The 21,952-nt window shown below is 38.9% G+C and overlaps 1 protein-coding gene across 4 annotated transcripts in view; it reads right to left on the reverse strand.

Moving 5' to 3' along the window:
• LOC132403001 (ADP-ribose glycohydrolase MACROD1-like) overlaps positions 1–21,952 on the reverse strand; it is a 1,163,451-nt gene that overhangs the window by 577,407 nt on the left and 564,092 nt on the right. The window lies entirely within an intron of this gene.

Genomic DNA, 21,952 nt, shown 5'->3' on the forward strand with positions numbered 1-21,952 from the left:
GTATCAAAAGCTTGAAGGAATGTTTATAAAACAGTTTAAAAATGAGATTTAGAGAACAAATTGAAATTTCATCACCATGCAGTTTACTGCTCTCGCCACCAGCATTCCATACAAGTTCACGCCTTGACCTGTGCAGAACACTATTAATGAGCCAATAACGACAAATATGCACACAACCCGTTCAGCTCATTAGATGAGTTTTGCGACTTAGCCATTCAAGAATAAATCCCATCTGCATCAGAGTATCTGTTCTGCCTGCAGTAACTGTGTCGCATGCTTGCAATTTAAATGGATTTTTTTTTCTTATTTTGTTCAATCCTTAAAGACTTTCAACACAAGTTTCAGAATGTTCTGAAAAGAGTTTAGCCTTTCATAATCATTCTCAATTTCTTCTTTTCCCATCTTCAGAAGAATTAGAGGCCAAGTTATTTCAAAAATCAAAACACAATCACTTAAGGGTCCTTTATTTTGTTTGCAGCAATAAGCTGTTATGTTGGTGCTCTTCCAGGGATCATCACCTTGTTGTGGTAAACTGAGATTCCAAGAGCGATGCCATCTGAAGTTCAGCCATCTGGCACTTAGCTCCTGGTAGGGACATCCATGGTGGTAAGATCAAGAGGAGATTCCAAGCAAAGAGCAATCCAACCAAGACCTGAATGGTAGAGCTGCTGGAAGATGATGATACATGACAATCGCAGAGAGGGGTCTCCATTTGTCTTGTGTTCCATGCCACTGAATCCTGACCCTGATCTGTCAAGGACAGTGTGGCAGCTGCCCAAGCATCAGCCTCCCCATGTTAAACAAAGTCACGCACAGGCATCTTCCATTAAGGAAATAATAGACACTCCGCATAGGAGAACATCATACTCAAGTGATTGCACAACCATAGTACGTTAGTGAAATAGATAAATTTCACTACTGATGTGTACTTGCCACTGTTTTGTTGAGATAAGGAAGGAAAGAGCTGATGAGTGATGTGTGAATTTATTTTCATCCATTGACCACTATATTCACTGCAAGGTCAGAGCCGAATCTGTATGCAGAATCCTGTCACAGTATCTGAATTCTAACCATAAGTGGAAAACAGCCTACTTGATCAATGTGGACATTCATGGTTCCCCAAATATCAACTCTGAGGCTGTCTAATTACTGTCAACTTCAAGGACAGTTCTGTGCTGGAGTCTGCCCAAACTCATTTTACATAGGCGTCAAGAAGGACAATTCAATCATATATCTAACTGGGCTGGAGTCCAACGTTGTGCCACATCTTCTGTTGGCATCAATAGATATTGAGAATCAATGGTTAGAATCTGAATGACTTCAAACACATGAAATTAAAAACTCTTCATTTAAATTCATTACAAAAAATATTGCCTGTTAACTGAAATCCTCTCTTTTTACATTACATCATAAATGATATAGAAGTGTCTCTCATAGCTGAGTAAACTCGCTTGTACTGGGTATTTTCAAACTGTGTTTGACAGCTTGAGGAGAAAAATGCAAAAATATTATTCTTTGCCATGTATAATACACTGGCCTAATCATTTATTTAATAGAATAAAATATAAATTTCCAAATGTCATATTCTGAGAGCCTATCGTCATCCATCACCCTGGCAGTTCTGTTACTGCTGTTGTAGTTAATCTTATATCATGTCCAGCTTATGCCAAAGGTTTTTCCATACTGGTTTGAATTACAATGAGCATGGTTTCATCTCTTAAAACAAATTGAAACTTCTTGTTATTCTGTCAATATGTGTTTATTAAAGAAAAATTTATTTTAACTAGCACAGAATTTAAATGGACGGTTGTTCATGGGATTGACAATGGAGGGTGCTAGCAACATACACAACTACTTAATTTACTGTTGCCATGGACAAAGTCCACTTGCCAATTTAGGTATTATCTATCCATGTCCATGACACGATCAACCTTCTAAAACATCATATATCATGTTCATTAAAAATTAACTCCTGAACGAAAAAATATTTTGTACCATAGTATTGAACTCAAAAAATTGCATTTTGACCAACAAAACAATAAAATGGAACTCAGCTAACTCCGCCATGGGCGCAAGCCTCCTTGGGATCATGGACTTCTTCAAAAGATGATATCTCAAAATGGCAGCATCCATCATTAAGATCCCCATCACCCAGGACATGCCCTTTTCTCATTTCTACCATCAGAGAGGAGGTACAGGAGCCTGAATTCACAAAAACACTGTCGTAGGTACAGTTTCTTCCCCTCTACCATCAGATTTCTGAACAGACAATGAACTCATAAACACTGTCTCACTATTTTTGCTCTCTTTTTGCACTATTTATTTAATTTTTGAAATACAGTATACTTCTTATTGTAAATTACGTTATACTTTATGCAATACAATGTACTGCTGCCGCAAAACACATTTCACAACATATGTCAGTGATAATAAACCTGATTCTGAATTTCGTGACACAGTACACCTTTCACTTTGTGAGATTTTGCATATGTTTTTAAGCAATAATTTCACCTCTCTTTGATTCTAAAGCAGCTGGAATAAAATAAAGCATTTTATTTTCCTGACATAACAACAACTACACATCACAATGAGCGAACTTTGGGATTCGCACATATTGCAAATAACTTCACCAACTAACTTCAGACATCAATCTTCAAATTCAAATATAGATTGTAGATTCAATTTAAAATGCAGCTCTGAACGCTGGGTTCCTAAAAGCCACACATCACAGTTAATGGGAAGACCAGATAATACTGATTAAATAGCATTTAGGTGTCTGTGGTGTGGGTGTGAAGTGGGGGGGGGGGGTTGTGTGAAGTGGGAGGTGTGAAGTTTGTGTGCAGTTCAAAGGAAGCACTGTGGATGCATTGGAAATATGGAATTGCCCTTTGCTCTTTAGCACATGAATTGTCATGTAGCGTTGGGTCAAGCTGGTCTCTTCCGCAGAAAGGAGACTATAAATGATACCTACTGGATCTCATTTTGTCAAATAAAGAGACAGCTTCATATCCACTGTACTTCTCTCCAGTGACTTTGTTTCATGCGACAGCATCTTATTGTATATGAGAATCTGATGGTGAGCTGGGTGCTTGAATCACAGCAGTCCATATTGTGCTTAATATGCTTTGTCCTATAAATATAGGAAATCTGTAGCAATTTATTAGGCCATTTTAGAGGACAGTTAAAAAAAAGTGACATTGAGGATGTGGGCTCAAATTAACTAAGTTAACAAATTGCATGTCGCATGCCGCTGATAATAAACCTGATTCTGATTCTGAAATACAGGCCAGACCAAGTAAGAGTGGTAGATTCCCTTCTGTATAAGTCAATCTTTGAACCAAGTGATAACAAAACAACATTCCTCTGATCAGTCGATATACACTATGATCTTGTGTCCCTTGACCAGCTGAACTCTCTACTTCCTCTGTTTAAAGGGAAACAGTTCCACTTTCCCCAGTCCCAAGTTACTGAAACTCACACCTTGAAAAGATTCCACTTGGTCTTTATCAGCTTCGATTTTACATCTTCTAACCCTAGAAGATCTGAAGCACAGATCTTCCTCTTTTAACATGGAGGTCAGTGAACAGCTGGACAAGCTTCCATAGGAGGCATTGGAGGCAAATACAATAACAATGTTGAAAAGGCATTTGGAGAGGGACTTATATAGGAAAGGCAGAGAGGGATATGGGCCCAGTGTGTTTAGGCATCACAGTCAGCTTAGATAAGGTGGGCCAAACAGGCCTGCTTCTGCACTGGCCATTTCCATGATCTTCTATAATCCTTCCAAAGGTGTGGCATCCAGAATTTGAATTTGATTTAATGCTCCTCCATTGTTGGATAATACTCAATCAACCCACTTGCCACATGCTGCACTCACACGCCACTTGTAAAACCCTCAAGATCGATTGTAATGGAGACCTCCATTGAACAAGACTCCAGCAAAGCAGAGCAGGCAGCAAGTGGAGATCAGTGGTAAGACCAGATACTGTTTGCCCAGGGCAATTGGGACAGCTGATAGAGTCATTTTAAACCGTTCAATGGACAAATACTTACAAATTTGAAAAATAAAAAAAAATTGAGTTTAAAAAATGTTATTATCCCACCACTGATTAAAGTAAAATAGTGAAAGCTAAGCAAAAGGTTTATCCAGCACTTTTCAACTCAGTTTAGTGACCCTATTTAAGTACTATGGGGTCACCGCTCATTTCCAAGCCAGACAACTAAGAATCACTTGTGATATACACCAGATCCTTTAGCATAGTCTGGAGCAGTTGCTGGAGTTGAAGAAGAGATCCAGAGTTCAAAGCCACACCAAGCATCAACATATTAGAAAGTATCCTTCTCTAAATCCAGCCCATTCTATAGCAGTTCATCTGCCATTGAACTCTATGCATTCTATTCCCTTTACCTTACTATTTGAGCTTTCAACATGTCCTACCACTTTCAAAGATCTAAGCACAAATGCACTCAAGTTTTTCCATTCCTATATGTCATTCAGAAATGTACAATTCATTACTTCATTAAGCACAATGTTGAACAACACAGACTGACTTGATGTCCACCACCGAGAAATATTCTTAATAACCAGCCAGCTCAGATGAGGTGGGCCAAACATGAACCAGAATGATATTTAACACTGTTGAACACAGCAGAAAATCCAGATTTTTCAGTCTTACTGGCAACAATACGGATGTGGGAGATGGAGCTTTGTTTTCATCTGTAAAGTTACCTTTGTCCTCAATGATGTTGCATATTAGCATTCACTGGTAATTTTCAAATGCAAAGACATCCATTAACCTAAGATACTAGAATTCAGCCACCGTCAGGAAAGTCATGCATCAGGGGAGAGACTCCAACTTCAAGAAAATAGAACAACAGACCTATAAGCGCTGTATGTGACTTATGGGATGGACAGATCTCTCCAGCCAACACTCATCATCTCCCATAGTTCTCAGACCCATATTTTGTTCTATTTGATTACTTTACACGCTTTCAGCCACAGTTATAAGCCTCTCATCAGTCCCAATTCATGAAGGGGAACAACTTAGAGTGGTATGCAAAAGTTTGGACACCCCTGGTCAAAATTTCTGTTCCTGTGAATAGCTAAGCAAGTAAAAGATGACCTGATTTCCAAAAGGCATAAAGTTAAAGATGACATATTTCTTTAATATTTTAACCAAGATTACTTTTTTTTTCCATCTTTTACAGTTTCAAAATAACAGAAAAGGAAAAGGGCCCAAGCAAAATTTTGGGCACCCTACATGGTCAGTACTTAGTAACCCCTTCGGCAAGTATCACAGCTTGTAAACGCTTTCTGTACCCAGCTAAGAGTCCTTCAGTTCTTTAGGGGATTTTTGCCCATTCTTCCTTGCAAAAGGCTTCTGGTTCTGTGAGATTCTTGGGTCATCTTGCATGCACTGCGCTTTTGAGGTCTATCCGCAGATTTTCTGTTATGTTTAGGTCGGGGGGACTGTGAGGGCCGTGGCAAAACCTTCAGCTTGCGCCTCTTGAGGTAGTCCATTGTGGATTTTGAGGTATGTTGAGGATCGTTATCCTGTTGTAGTAGCCATCCTCTTTTCATCTTCAGCTTTTTGTTTTACAGACGGTGTGGTGTTAGCTTCCAGAATTTGCTAGTATTTAATTGAATTCATTCTTCCCTCTACCAGTGAAATGTTCCCCATGCCACTGGCTGCAACACAAGCCCAAAAGCATGATTGATCCACCCCCATAACTAACAGATGGAAAGGTGTTCATTTCATGAAATTCTGCACCCTTTTTTTCCAAACATACTTTGCTGTTTGCAGCCAAAAAATTAAATTTTAACTTCATCAGTCCACAGGACTTGTTTTCTAAAGCATCAGGGTTGTTTAGATGTTCTTTTGCAAACTTCTGACGCTGAATTTTGTGGTGAGGATGCAAGAAAGGTTTTCTTCTGCTGACTCTTCCATAAAGGCCTTATTTGTGCAGGTGTTGCTGCCCAGTAGAACAGTGCACCACCACTCCAGAGTCTGCTAAATCTTCCTGAAGGTCTTTTGCAGTCAAACGGGGGTTTTGATTTGCCTTTCTAGCAATCCTACGACCAGTTTTCTCAGAAGTTTTCTTGGTCTTCCAGACCTCAACTTGACCTCCACCATTCCTGTTAATTGCCATTTTTTAATTACATTATGAACTGAGGAAACAGCTACCTGAAAATGCTTTGAGGTCTTCTTATAGCCTTCTGCTTTGTGGGTATCATTTATTTTAATTTTCAGAGTGCTAGACAGCTGCTTAGAAGAGCCCATGGCTGCTGATTGTTGGGACAAGGTTTGAGGAGTCAGAGTATTTATAAAGCTTTGAAATTTGCATCACCTGGCCTTTCCTAATGATGAGTGTGAACAAGCCATAGTCCTAACAAGCTAATTAAGGTCTGAGACCTTGGTAAAAGTTACCTGAGAGCTCAAATCTCTTGGGGTGCCCAAACTTCTGCATGGTGCTCCTTTCCTTTTTTTCACTGTAAAACTATACAAAACAAAAATAATACACTAATCTTGCTTAAAATGTTGAAAAGAATATTTCATCTTTAACTTCATGACTTTTGGAGACCAGTTCATCTTCTGCTCACTTAACTATTCACAGTAACGGAAATTTTGACCAGGGTGCCCAAACTTTTGCATACCACTGTATAACATCATTGGAATCTGTGATAGGGGAACAGGAAGACACTAAAGAGGCAGCTCAACAGTACTAAAAGTCAGGTAATGTTTTATTTTGACCATAATTAACCATATTTATCTCATAAGAGGTCCTCAGAGGTAGTGAATTATAAAGGTTGTTCAAAAGCATTCAGCTATTTACCAACTTCAGATCAAATTTACAACTGCACATAATCATAGAAACTAACCTGTAGAATTTACTGTGTCTACAGTAATTTTTTCCCTTCAGTTTTGTTATGGCCTTAGGACTTGCATGTATGAATGCAGCACATGCTACTGAAACATTAGCCAAGAATTTCCCAAAGGTGCGCCCAGTTGGAATTAGAAATTAAAACAGGTGTCCTGACAATTTTTGCACCACATATATTTACTAAAGGAAAATTAGATTTATTATAATAATGTACTCTAGATAAATCAACAGTAATGGGAATTTTACTGGTTGAAGCCAGTTCTCTCAAAAAAAAACTTTTTACAGAAAATTAAATGGGTAGTTGAATGTACTTAAAATCATGAATACAAAATACAGTGGATTCCAGTTTATTTATCTCTCAGTTAATCTGGGCAGTCATTTATTTGGGACAAATCTTAAAGAACAAAAGCTAATCAAGAAAATAGCCAGGTTTCTCTTCGTTTAATTGGGGTACTATGCCAATTAATTGGGACAGGATACTGTTTCTGAACAATTCTTAAATAGCGTCAGTCGTTGAACTTGAACGTTGAATTACATATTGCCGTTGCATGTTTCACAGTGCTTAGAGCAAATAGTTTTTGTATTGCATCAGTTGCATGTGTTTGTGTTCAAAATGCAATGATTTGTCACTGATAGTTGGCAAGAAATAATCAGTAAGACTGAAATAGGATCTAGTCACATCAAACAGCTACCTGGAGCCACAGGTAAGAGTTGAGTCTCTGGTGGGACCAAAGGTGAGTGAGCTGACCCAGAATGGACATGACAAGCCTCTTCAACAGAGATGCTACCCCTTCCTCGACACCCCATACACTGAATGAATTCCTCTGTTGATCACTATCAGGAACTAACACACCGTCTTATAGTACTGTAGTAGCTTTGGTACTGTTCTAATATGTTCAGTATTTCATTTAAGTACATAATGTGTACTCAGTTAAATGGTAATTCATCTTTATTTTATACCTTTTTAACTATTTCCATGAAAATCCAGCTAATTGACCCAAAATGTCCAAGTCCCAATGTGTCCCAATTAACTGGAATCCACGGTAACTGATTTCAGTAAAATTAAATCCCTGCTCTTCCTGGATATTTTTAATATGAGCCAAAAATGCATTAAAATACTTCATTTGTTATTCTGCATTAATCGTAATTCATTTGTGTGCATAATCTAAGTTACTGCAGCTCCTGCAGATTCAGCTTTTAGAAGGAGGAATACATATTTTTTTTAACATCAATGTTAGTTTGGTTATTCTTCTAGGGTATTTAGAGGACTTTCCAAAGATGACTCCAGTGTTAAGAAACACAACCATGTCCACTTTGAATTGCAAATCAGATTTTAACATCCAGAAAAAAATGTTTCCAAAGAGATGTCATAATATCATAGCTATAAAGTTTGAGTTTATTTAACAATTAGGAACTATGCTATTAAATCTGATGTTATCTCTGAGAGCAATTTGCCATGGATTGTTAGTTTTTAACTAACTGAAATCAAACAGCCTGCAAATTGCTTAGGCACACCCTTGGGTCATGAAAGCCTCTTTATGAATTATCCTTTATGATTTCTTTCAAACAAATCCCAAAGGAAAAGCTGGCAAGAAAGGTAATATTAAGGGTTGATCGGCATCTGAAACATATAAGGCATTTGAAATGTACGTGTTATTAGAACTCTAATCAGTTGCTTATAGCAGTTTGGGAGTGAATTGCAGAAGGGGTCCAAAATTAAAGGTGGTACCTACAAAATAATCAGTAATAAACTCTATTAAGACGTCAAGAAAAACATTTCATCAGAGAGTGGTAAAAACATGGGACCTAGAAAGTACAGCTGAAGCACAACAGGTTTAATGGGGGAAAAAGAGAGAGAAAGGAAAAGCAGCACATACTAGACACAAGAGGTACTGTTGAAAATCTACAGCAACACACACAATGTGCTGGAGGAGTTCAGCAGGTCAAACAGCATCTATGGATGGGAATCAGCAGCTGACATAGCGAGCCGAGACACTTTGTCAGGGAGCATGGACTGATAGGATGACATGGGAGAAGAATCTTACAAAGCATAAACAGCATAATAAAGTAGTTATATTGAATAGTCTGTGTTGACGCGGTAACTTATGTGTGAATCTATCTACAACAAATTCTAAGACAAGAGAAATATGATATATTGAAATTGCTAATGTGTACAAGGATCCATATTGAGTAAGAAAACTACCTACTTGTGTCTTTCACGATCACATCATTATAGACTGAGTACCTTGTCTGCAAAACAACATGAAGAATGCTGAGACATATTTTAATCATGTAGAATTTTAATGTATGAAACCAAAGCTGGGGGGGGTTAAGCTACAAACTGAATTTACCTCAGTCCACTTTCCAATGCTGTCAAATTTCAATTCCTCAATGCGCTGAGGAATTCTAGCTCCTGAACAACAATCTTACTTGTACTTGGGTTTCTGAAGTGTCTGGCAGGATGAAAACCAGAAATGATATTTTGCCAAAGAACATAAATTATAATTCAATAACAAGTGTAACTGACAGCTGAATTGTCAAAGCTGGTGATGCTTGTCTTTTGCAGTGTCAATAACATCACAGAAAGAACACGGTCATTTAAAAACCATAGAGTCATAGAGAAGGAAAGCATCAAATACTAAATTTTGTAGGTGAGTTTTTGGACCGATTGAGCAATCTGGAGCCTCTCCGAGAGAGTTTGGTGAGGTTTGGTGTGGGAAGTGTGGCCTGGAGACCTGGAAACCTGGAGATGGGACCAACTCCATTGCTTCTCTCCAATTGAAGCTCGAAGTAAGGTTGAAGTCAACTTCGATGAGACCAGAGGACAGACGGGTGTCCAGCACCGTCTCCCTGCATTTGACGGATCTTCCTCTTCTTCTTGCGAGCTGCTCTCAGAGGAAAGTGCAGGAGTCTTGGGATCCAGGTTACAAGGATTGAGCAGAGGCTGTGGACTTATTTTGGGGGACTCTGAGGTTCTTGTTTCATATGCCTCTGGATTCTGTTTACTATATTTTTGCTGCTTTTGAGTGGTTTTATTGGAGTGATCAATGCAGACTGGAATGTTTTGGCGAAGAATGGCCTGTATGCTGCAGTGGGCTCATGATGCGATGCTGACCTGAACTAAACTGTAAACTACTGGACTCCAGGTTTGATGTTTGATATTCTATGTGTTGTTCACTCTCTTTTTGCCGTTTGTGCAAAGTGTTCTTTTTCCCTGTGTTGAGTGTTTGATGTTTTTTTCTGAACGGATTCCATGGTGTTTCTTTGTTTTGTGGCTGCTCACAGAAGGACGAATCTCAGAGTTGTATTCTGAATACATACTTTGATAATAAATGTACTTTGAATGTTTAAAAATGTCAAGGGATGATTACAGAGCGACATACAGATTTTCCTAGTAAAGTCCTGGGTTCACCTGATGACTCACTTCCCATCTAAATCAGGAAATTGTGGGTTCATGTTCCATTGCTGAGACTGGAGCACATAAATGTCAGCTGAGATTCCAGTGTCATAACAAGGAGATGTTCAACCGTCAAGAGCATTGTCTTTCACAGGAATGTTAAACAAAAACCCTGTCTACTCCCAGGGATAGCTTTTAAACGTTATTGATTTGACAATAAACAAGTAAATATTTCAAGTGTACTGCCTAATATTTATACCTCATGAAAGCAGATTGCCTTTTCATTTTCATGTTGCTTTACCTGGTGCTTATTGTATGTGAATTGACTTCTCAAATGCAGCATATTATTGTAATAATAATAACGTACTTTGAATGTGGTTGGGGTGACTCAGGTCTCCAATGATTCCTCAGGAATTTTTACGCACCTGTTTTGGAAATGGAGACACCTCTTTTTTCCCTTGTTAGGGAGAGAGAGCGCCTGGGGTATGTTGAATTGCCAGGTGAATAAGTAATCTATGTAATCTATAAGTAATAAGTAATCTATGTCTTTATTGATCCTTTGCTGCACACTTGAGTGCTCGGTGGGGGGGGGGGGGATGTTTTTTTTGCCTGGGAAGGAGGATCATTGCTTTGCTGCTACTTGTATGTGGGAGGGGGAGCTGGGGAGGGTGCTTTGGGGTTCTAACATTTAACTGTCATTCATTCTTTGGGGCACTCTTCTGTTTTCGTGGATGGTTGCAAAGAAAAACAATTTCAGGATGTATATTGTATAAAAGCCAGGACCTACAGGCTCCAGGACAGCTTCTTCCACCAGGCCATCAGACTGATTAACTCATGCTGATGCAACTGCATTTCTATTAACTCTCCTGTTGTTCATAACATTTATTATAAATTACTATAATTGCGCATTTCACACTTAGACTGAGATGTAACATAAAGATTTTTACTCCTCATGTATATGAAGGATGTAAGTAATAAAGTCAATTCAATAACTACAAGCTACACTTTAAAAGAGTGTAGCATTGGCTCAAAGCGTGTTGGACGTCCCTTGAGCTGTGAAACATGCAGTATAAAGATTTCTTGTTCATTAGGAAATCAGATTTTAAAGAATCAAAGAACAATTAAACCACCAATATTGTTAAAGCCAAATAAAATTTCTTTCCAATGGGAACCTTGGGATATACTGAAAAACTTGGGAATTAAAAGAATGGTACTGTCAGCTCCAAAAAGAAGTCAGTTATTTACTTATCTCCTATTGTTCAGCAAGATTACAACCATATCCCTTCATGTACTCTGGTCTTAGACTCTCCCACCACAGGAAACATCCTATTCACATCCACTCTATCAAGGGCTTTCACCATTCGATAGGTAATGGCGATAGTAAAGTACCTATTGTGTTATCCAAGAAACTACCACTTTGCACAAACTACCCAACCACCTCAATATCATCCTTTGCGGAAGCAAGTCCTTTCTGGTCCAGCCTATGTTCAAAAGCAAACTTACAATAAACTGGCTTGATTTTAAACTACGTTACAAATCACCTGCAATTCACTCACTTGAGGGTGAATTAGAAGTGAGGCAATAAATGTTAGCAGCATCTCCATACCATGAATGAAAAATAAAGGATGAAGAATCTCAGTAATTCTGCGTGTTTTCAATTCTATTTGCTATGCTGAAAAATAGGAATCAACAACAAGAAATTTCAAGAATGTGCATACCTATACAAAAAAAAATCAGCAGTAATAACTTAAATCCAGTCATCTGGTGTGAAACTGGTGGGATCAGGTGCAATGCTAATTTTACATTGTATTCATTTCAACACTCTATCAGAACATGCTCTAATTCTGGCATACCACTAATTCAGTGCCACAGTAGCTGGACAAACACCAACTTTACAACACCATGTAAACATACTTAATATCTAAAATATAAATGCAATAGGTCTTAAAGGATAAGAAGCAGCTTGGGCTGGTGAGATAATTCATCAGTGTGTGGTGATGAGCCTGTCAAACCACGAATGAAGCAGTGCAAGAACTGGTAATTTTTAGCCAACAATGGCTTATTCCGGCACATATGGCAGTATTTGGTACTTTGTAGAGGGCAAAAACACAGCTAGATAAACCTTCAAAAGAAATATTTCTAACAAAAATGGCTCAGATAAATTCTTCCACATTTTCAACTTATTGAAACAGGTTTAAGTTGTATTTTTACGTACATGCATTTACTTGGCTGAAGAAAACTGGCTGAGAGGGAAACATTCAAATGAGCATTTCCAAATATTTGGTTTGCTCATTTTGGTAGAATCTACTTAAAATGAGGTTATTAAGACACACTAGCAGTATCTGAAAATTAATTTTTAAAAAATTATTCTTTATTTAAACTTTTGGTTGCATATTTAGTGATCTATGAATTGTTGTAGAATGTTTTTATAACTTAGCATAACATTATATAGATTTATATTTTTGATTCTCTTTCCCCACACTGGGCTACCTTGCCTTGGAGAATCCCTAGGACTGTCGAAACATTGGGAGTTGGTCCCACACAATATATAAAAGTATACCTGGGGATGGAAGCTCAAAGTTCAAAGTAAATTTTATTTTCAAAGTACATATATGTCACCACATATGGTGAGATTCATTTTTCTGTGGGCATACTCAGCAAACCTGCAGAACAGTAACTATAACAGGATAAATGAAAGTTCAACGAGAATGCAGAAGACAACAAACTGCAAATGCAAATATAAATAAATAGCAATAAATAATGATAACATGAAATAACCAGATAAAGAGTCCTGGAAAGTGAGTCCATTGGTTGTGGGAATATTTCAGTGATGGGGCAAGTGAAATTGAATAAAGTTATCCCCTTTTGATCAAGAGCCCAATGGTTGCAAGGTAGTAACTATTCTTCAACCTGGTGGAGCAAGTCCCAAGGCTCTTGTACCTTCTACCTGATGGCAGCAGCAAGATGAGAGCATGACCTGGGTGGTGGGGATCTCTAATGATGGATGCTGCATTCCAATGAGTGCTTTTCAAGTGGATGGGCTCAGTGGTTGAGAAGGCTTTACCCATGATCTACTGGGCCAAATCCACTACCTTTTGTAGGATTTTCCATTCAAAGGCATTGGTGTTGCCATACCAGGCCATGATGCAGCCAATCAATACACTGTCCACCACACATCTATAGAAGTTTGTCTAAGTTTTAGATGTCAGGCCAAATTCCTGCAGACTCCTTAGGAATTAGAGGTGCTGCCGTGCTTTCTGCATTATTTTTCAAAGTGCTGAAAGAAAACATACTGTGGAATTTGAAAGATAGCTCTCAACCTCAGGCAAGTCATTCATGCCTTCCGTTGAACAAGCAGTTGGCTCCCACAGTGTGGGAAGGAAAACAGGAGGGAAATTTTCATGGCCCTCCTGGAGAGCAGTTTAACAACAGCAAAGCTGGGCCTATGGAAAGGGGGAAGTTTCTCAGGCAAAAAGCAACAAGCATTTTCACATGCTGTTAAGGAGGAATAAGGAAAATAAATAACGCTTGAAAGTTGTAAGCAACTTGCATGCAGAAGCTGTCTCCCTTAAAGCTATAAACACAAGGAAAGGACGGTAGCAGGGTGGTATAAATCTGCAAAATGTTTGCAGAGTGTAGAAATCCAACCCTACTACAGAGAAAAATAAAAACTTCTTAACTGAAACTTGTGTCATTTTACAACATTTGATGTTGATTTTTAATTAATTTTTACAAGAATTTACAGTTAACTTTTGAAAATTAATTGCCCAGAAGATTGAAATGTCTGCAAACTTAAGTTTTCTGAAGTATTAAAATTTACATTAAAACTTTTACTTGAGAGTAGTTTCAAGATGAGCACGAGGATTTAATCAATTTGGCATGAGTTTTGGGTAAGTAAAGTACACAGCTGACAGACAGAAGATGTATGCAGGTGTTGTGGCTCCCATGCTTAGCAAAAGATATCTTCAGAGTTAAATGAAAATGGAGCAGCTACGATAAGTACTGCTAAATTGTAGGTAACTTAGTTTGCCATACAGACTATTAGTGGGCACCATGGTAGGGTAGCGGTTTGCGCGATGCGATTACAGTTTGGAGCGTTGGAATTCACAGTTCAAAATTTGTCCGTCCTCACGGTTTTCTCTAGGTTACCCAGTTTCCTCCCAGAGTCTAAAAGAAATACTGGTTAGTGGGTAAACTGGTCATTGTAAATTGTCCCATGGTTAGGCTAGAGTTAAACTGGGAGTTACAGGGAGCTGTGGCTTAAAGCGCTGTAAGGGCCTATTCTGTGCTGTATCTCTAAATAAAATAAAACAAATCATTTCATTAATCATTAATAAATCATTAATTCAAATATTGCATTGTTAACTCTACTTAGCTCAACTTCATTTCACCACAGGGGACAGGGGTCATCTGTGACCCAGAATTATGTATAAAGTATTTAGCTGAGGCACCAAACATGGTATTGAGGTTGTCCTGTGCTGTCAGAAGTGTCCTCTTGAACATGAGACTAATTTGTCTAATCCCTTTGGTAGACTTAAACAATCTGACTGCACAATTAAAATTTATAAGGGACTTCGGCTTCAGTGCCCTGCCATATTTTTCTATATTATGATTTTTCAATAAGAAGAATGTTGGCTGTAATACATTTTGGGACATTCTTAAGCTATGAAACATGCCACATAAATGGAATTTTTTTCAATTATTTCAGCAAATAACTTACAAAAGAAATACTTCAACTATGTCAGATAGGTTAATTGATGAAAAGGATTATGCCTCATGTTATGAGTGCTGAACAGACCTGATGGAAATAGGGTGCAGAGTTAACCATTTCCCCCCCCCCACCCCTTTTGAGAATTATGAACGATTGCTATTGCTATGCTGCTAATGAGAGAGAGAGATGAAGCACAGAGGCAGGAACATCTGCTACAGATAAGAGAGAGAGAGACACACACACAGTTGATTTATGAATTATGGTTTCTTCCTGGATTGTTTACCTTTTGCTACAAGGATGTTACTTTGCTCGTTAACATTTCGAAGGAGACGGCAGGAGTGGCCTGATTTTTGATGGACATGGTCATTTTGAGTTGATGAATGGCTGATACCCCGACGGTGGGTATGAAAGACAGGTCTGGGGAGACACCCTCAGGCTCGCCAGTGGACACTGACTGAGTGCTTTGAACCCACAGGAAGGTGGGGGCTTCAAGGACCGAATCAGGGGATCAGTCAACAAAACTCACAGTGTGACGGCAGGACCAGTGGAGACTTGTGTGTGAGTCCACTCATGCCAGAGTGATGAGTCCACCACAGAAGAACGGTCTAGCCGAGAATGGAGGGGTCATAACCGAATGACCACAACGGTACGACGGAATCAGAAAGCAACAGAAGGTTTGCTGGCTGCAGCTGCTCAATCTCTTGCTCTCTCTCGCGCTCTCTCTCCAAGAAATTACAATATAACAACCGCAACTACCTCAGCACACATGAACTGAACTGAACTCTATATTCTCTTATGACAATTCATTTACCCCTTGACATTGATAGAGCTTGTGTATAATTGTTGATTATTATTCCTACACTTCTATGTTTGTTATATTTGCTAACCTGTTTTATATGTATATTTGCATTTTTGATATTGTATTGCTTAGTTTACTAATAAACACCTTTAGTTTTCAGTACCACCAGACTCCAAGGATTTTTCTATTTTTGCTGGTCTATAAACCCAGTTACGAGGTACGTAACACTCAGTAAGTATTTGGTTGCAGCTTTATGATTAGTGAGACAGAGCTTCAGTAGTCTCTACAGTGGGGCTTGCATTGAAGAAGTGATTGGATCAACAAGGACAATGTACATTAAATGACATATTTCCTTGGTTTATAACATTCAAAATAGATCAAATCAGCAAAATGGACAAACACATTACAAATTCCTGTCATTCCTCTGAAATGACAATTAAAGTCTTTAAATATTGGCCTACTAAATTGAAATGGCAAATAAGTTTCACATAGACGAGTCATGTAGAGTAAGAAACGCTTGCATTCATGTACTGCCTTTCACAACAGTAACTTAAAGTCAATCAAGTATTTTGTCAACGTTTTTGTAACAATTAGTGAACAGCAAACTCCAACACAAAAATAATATGATAACGAGCAGTTAATTCATTTCTGTGGAGGTGATCAGAAGGATACATTTTGGTAAGGATACCCAGAAAGAACTGCCACGTGCTTATTTGAAGTTGTGCCATGCAATCTGTTATCTACATCTGCATTGATTGAGATAAGATTGATAAGATTATCATTGATAATGATATGATAAGAGGCATAGATTGAATGGATAGCCAGAGACTTCTTTCCAGGGCAGAATTTTAAGGTGATTGGAGGAAAGTAGATTGGGGGAAGGGAATGTCATAGGTAATTTTTTCATATCTATGATAAAAACAGTGGTGAATACAGGACCAAAGGTATTATATTTGAATGCACACAGAATATAATGGAGCACAGTTAGAGATTGGCATGTGTGACACTTTGGGCATCACAGAGTCATGGGAGCTTCACATCCAAGGATTCACATTGCATCAAAAAGTCAGGCAGGTGGGCAGAAGGGATAGTATGGGTTTGTTGATAAAAAATGAAATCAAATTCTGAGAAAGAAGTGACATAGGATCAGAAGATAAAAAATCCTTAAGGTGGAGATAAGAAACTGCAGGGTAAAAAGATGCTGACAGGAGTTATATAAAGCCACTGAACAGTAGCCAGGACATAGAGTACAAATTACAATGGAAGAAAGAAAAGGGATGCCAAAAGGGCAATAATATGATGGTAATGGTGAACTTCCATATGCAGATTGATTGTAAAAAATCAGGTTGGTGCTTGATCCCAAGAGAAGGAATTTGTAGAATGCCTACAAAATGACTTTTTAGAGCATCTTTGCTTGAGGGAAAAGGCAATTCTGGATTGGGTATCATGGAATGTACCAGATTTGATTAAGGAGCTTCTGGTAGATGAACTCATTATATGATAGAGTTCACCCTGCAGTTTGAGAGGGAAAAGTAAAACTCTAATGTACCAGTATTAGAGTGACTACAGAAGCATGAAAGAGTTGCTGGCCAAAGTTGATTTATTGGAAGGGGGCACTAGCAGGGATGATGGTAGAGAAGAAATGGCTGGAGCTTCTCGGGTAGTTCCGAAGATACAGCATCAGTCCAACCATTAATTTCTAAAGTAAGTACATGTTCGGCACAGCATTATGGGCCAAAGGGCCTGTATTGTGCTGTAGGTTTTCTATGTGCCTACGAAAGAAGTAGTAACCTAAAGGAAGGATGAAGCAACAGCATCTGACAAGAGAGTCAAAGACATCATGAAAACAAAAGAGAAGGAACAAAATATAGCAAAAATTAGTTGGAAGCTAAAGGGCTCAGAAGTTTTTTTAAAAAGTCACCAAGAAGATAACTAAAAAAAAAGAGAGAAAAGATTAAATATGCTAATTATATAAAAGAGGATATCAAAAGCGTTTCCAGATATATAAAGAGTAGTCAAGAGGCAAATGTGAACGTTGAACCACGCAGGAAAATGATGCTGGAGAGATAGTAGTAGGGAACAAAGACATGGTGGACAAAATGAACTACTATTGTGTGTCAGTTTTCACAGTGGAAGACTTCTGCCACAGTGGAAGCCCCCACACTTCTGGGGGGCAGAAGTGCGTGTAGTGACTATTACCAAGGAGAAGGTGCTTGAGGAGATGAAAGGTCTGAAGACTTATCTAATTCACCTGGACCGATGGAGTATCCTCCAGTGTTTTAATAGTAGAGGCTGAAGAGATAATAGAGACATAAGTAGTGGTCTTTCAAAATTGAATAGCATCTGGAATGGTTTGGGAGGAGTGCAAAAGCACAAATGTAAAAGAATGGAATGACAAGGGAGAGAGGCAAAACAAGAGAAATCATAATATATTTAGCCTGACTTCAATAATGGATGGCAAGATGTGAGAGTTCATTAATAAGGATGAAGTTTTGGGGTACTTGTAGACACATAATAAAATTAGTTGAAATGGGCTGAAGTCAACATAGGGAAACTTACCTGACAAATTTATTGGAATTCTTTAAGGAAATAACAGGCAGGATAAATAAAGGAGAGTTAATGAATGTTCTTCACTTAGATTTCAGACCAGAAGACCACAAGACATAGAGCAAAACTAGGCTATTCGGCCCATCAAGTCTACTCTGCTATTTCATCATACCTGATCTATTTTCCCTCTCATTGCCATTCTACTGCCTTCTCCCCAGTAAACTTTCACACTCTGGCAAATCAGAAACCATCAGCTTCTGCCTTAAGTACACACAAACCTGGCCTCCACAGCTGCCTGTGGCAATGAATTCCACAGATTCCTTCCCATCTCTCTTCTAAAGGAATGTCCCTATATTCTAAAGTTGTGCCCTCTGGACCTTGACAGAAACTTATCGAGTGTTGAAAGATCCTCTCCACAATCACTCTATCTAGGCTTTCCAACATTTGAGCTGGGCCTTTTAATATTTGATAGTTTCCAATGAGATTCCCCCCTCATTCTTCTAAATTCAACTGAGTACAAGCCCCATGTCATCAAACACTCCTCATACAAGAATCATCTCAATCCTGGAATCATTTCCGTAAACCTCCTCAGAATCTTCTCCAATGTCAGCATATTTTTTTCTTAAACAAAGAGCCCAAAACTGCTCACAATACTCCAACTGAGGCCTCATCAGTGCCTCATAAGTGCCTCATAAGGTCTCTACACTACATACTTGCTCTTATATTCTAGTTCTTTCAAAAGGAATGCTAACATTGCATTTGCTTTCCTTACCACTGACTCAACCTGCAAGTTAACATTCAGGGAATTCTGTACGATGACTCCCAAGTCACTTTGCACCTCAGATTTTTGAATTTTCTCCACATTTAGAAAATAGTCTACTCTTTTATTCCTTCTGTCAAAATGCATGACCAGACAACTCCTGACTCTGTATTCCATCTGCCATTTCTTTGTCCATTTTCCTAATCTGTCTAAGTCCTTCTGCAACCTCCCTGCTTCCTCAACACTACACGCCCTTCCACTTATCTTCATATCGTCCACAAGCTTGGCCACAAAGCCATCAAGCCTGTTATTCAAATCATTGACATATAATGAAAAAAGTAGTGATCCCAACACCGACCCTTACAGAACACCATTACTCACCAGCAGCCAACCAGAAAAGGCTCCCTTATTCCTACTCATTACTTCCTGCCAATTTGCCAATGCTCCCTCCATGTTAATATCTTTCCTTTAATACCATGGGCTCTTATTTTATTAAGCAGCCTCATGTATATCACCTTGTCAAGGGCCTTCTAAGAATCCAAGTAGACAACTTTGACCAATTCTCCTTTGTCCATCCTGCTTGCTATTTCCTCAAAGAATTCCAACAGATTTGTCGGACAAGATTTTCCCTTAAGGAAACCATGCTGACTTTGGTCTATATTATCCAACTACAATGAGACATCATCCTTAACAACTGACTGAACACCTTCCTAATCAAGAGATCAGGCGAACGGGCCTATAATTTCCTTTTTATGGCCTCTTTCCCTTCTCAAAGAGTGGAGTGACTTTTTTCAATTTTCCAGTCTAGTGATTCTTGAAAGATCATTATCTTTAAGTTTTAAGTTCCTCGGCATACACATCACCAAGGATGTCATGTGGTCTGTACATACCGGCTGTGTGGTGAAAGAAGCACAACAGCACCTCCTTTACCTGAGATAGTTGAAGAAGTTTGGTATGGACCTCCAAATCCCAAGAACTTTCTACAGGGGCACAATTAAGAGCATCCTGATTAAATGCATCACTACCTGGTATGGGATCTGTACTTCCCTCAATCGCAGGACTCTGTAGAGAGTGGTGCGGACAGCCTAGCACATCTGTAGATCTGAACTTCCCACTTTTCAGAACATTTACAAAGACAAGTGTGTAAAAAGGGCCAGAAGGATCATTGGGGATCTGAGTCACCCCAATCACGAACTCTTCCAGCTGCTACCATCCGGGAAACGGTACCACAGCATAAAAGCCAGGACCAACAGGCTCCGGGACAGTTTCTTCCACCAGGCCATCAGACTGATTAATTCATGCTGATACAATTGCATTTCTATGTTTTATTGACTGTCCTGTTGTATATACTATTTATTAAAAATTGTTATAAATTACACATTGCACATTTAGACGGAGACATAGCATAAAGATCTCATGTATATGAAGGACATAAGTAATAAAGTCAATTCAATACCAATGCCTCCACAATCTCTTCAGCTACTTCCTTCAGAATCCTGGGGTGTAGTCCACCTGGTCCAGGTGACTTGTCTACCTGCAGACCTTCCCAAGCACCTTCTCCAGCAACTGTACTCATTCTACCTACCCCCTCCGACACTCTTGAACTTCCAACGTATTGCTCGTATCTTCCACAGTGAAGCTGATGCAAAATACTTGTTCAGTTCATCTGCCATTTCCTTGTCCCCATTACTACCAGTCCAGCCTCATTTTCCAGCAGTCCAAGATCTTCTTTCCTCTCTTTTTCTCTTTATATATCTGAAAAATCCTCTGGTCTCCTCTTTGATAGTACACACTAACTCACCTTCATATTTCATTGTTAACCTCCTTATGGCTTCTTTAGTTGCCTTCAGTTCATTTTTAAAAGCTTCCCAAACCTCTAATATCTGACTATGTTTGCTCTGTTAATATGAGCTCTCCTTTGCTTTTATGTTGTCTTTGACTTCCCTCGTCTGGCACTGCTGCATTATTTTCTTTCTCTTCTTGGGAATGCATCTATCCTGTGCCTTCTGAATTGTTCCTTGATGTGTATTCTTGGATGTTAGGTTCCAAACTATAATCTTCTTTCAGCCACAACTCAGTGGTGCCCACAATGTCATACCTGCCAATCTCTAACAAGATTGTCTACCTTATTCTGTATACTGCTTGTACTCAAATATGACACCTTTAGTGCTGTATTCCCTACCCTTTTTTAATTTTGTTCCCAAGTTACACTTCAGCTCATCCCACTGACTACAAGTTTTGCCCATCATCCCCCTGTTCTTCCTGACACAGGCACAGGCAAAGGCAACAATCCAGAGATTATTACTCTGGAGTTCTCACTTTTCAACTTTCTACCAAACTCCCTAAATGCTCTCTTCAGGACCTCCTCTTTTTTCTTACCTATGTCATAAGTACCAATCTATACCAAGAGTTCTGGCTGCACAACCTCCCTCTTTAGAGCATCATGGACCCGATCCAGGGTGTCCCTGTCCCTGGCACCTGGTAGGCAAAATGCCACCCAGGTTTCTCTTTCCCATCCACAGAATCCCATGTCTACTCCTCTACTATAGAATTTTCAGAAGGCTTTTGACAAGATGCCTCACATGAGGCTGCCAAACAAAGGCCTGTGGTATTAATACCAAGATACTATGATGGACAGAAGATTGGGCTTTTCTAGTTGACAGCAGGTAATTAGTGGTGTTCCACAGGTGTCAATGTTGGGTCCATTACCTTTCACATTATATGTTAATAAACTGGGTGATGAAATTGAGGGCTTTGTGGCCAAGTTTGTGGATGATACAAAGATAGACAGAGGGCCAGGTAGTGTTAAGAAAGCAGGAGGACGGAGAGACTAGGAGAATGGGTAAAGAAGTGGCA

Source organism: Hypanus sabinus, chromosome 12 (genome assembly GCF_030144855.1).
Source record: "Hypanus sabinus isolate sHypSab1 chromosome 12, sHypSab1.hap1, whole genome shotgun sequence".
NCBI classification, from domain to species: domain Eukaryota; kingdom Metazoa; phylum Chordata; class Chondrichthyes; order Myliobatiformes; family Dasyatidae; genus Hypanus; species Hypanus sabinus.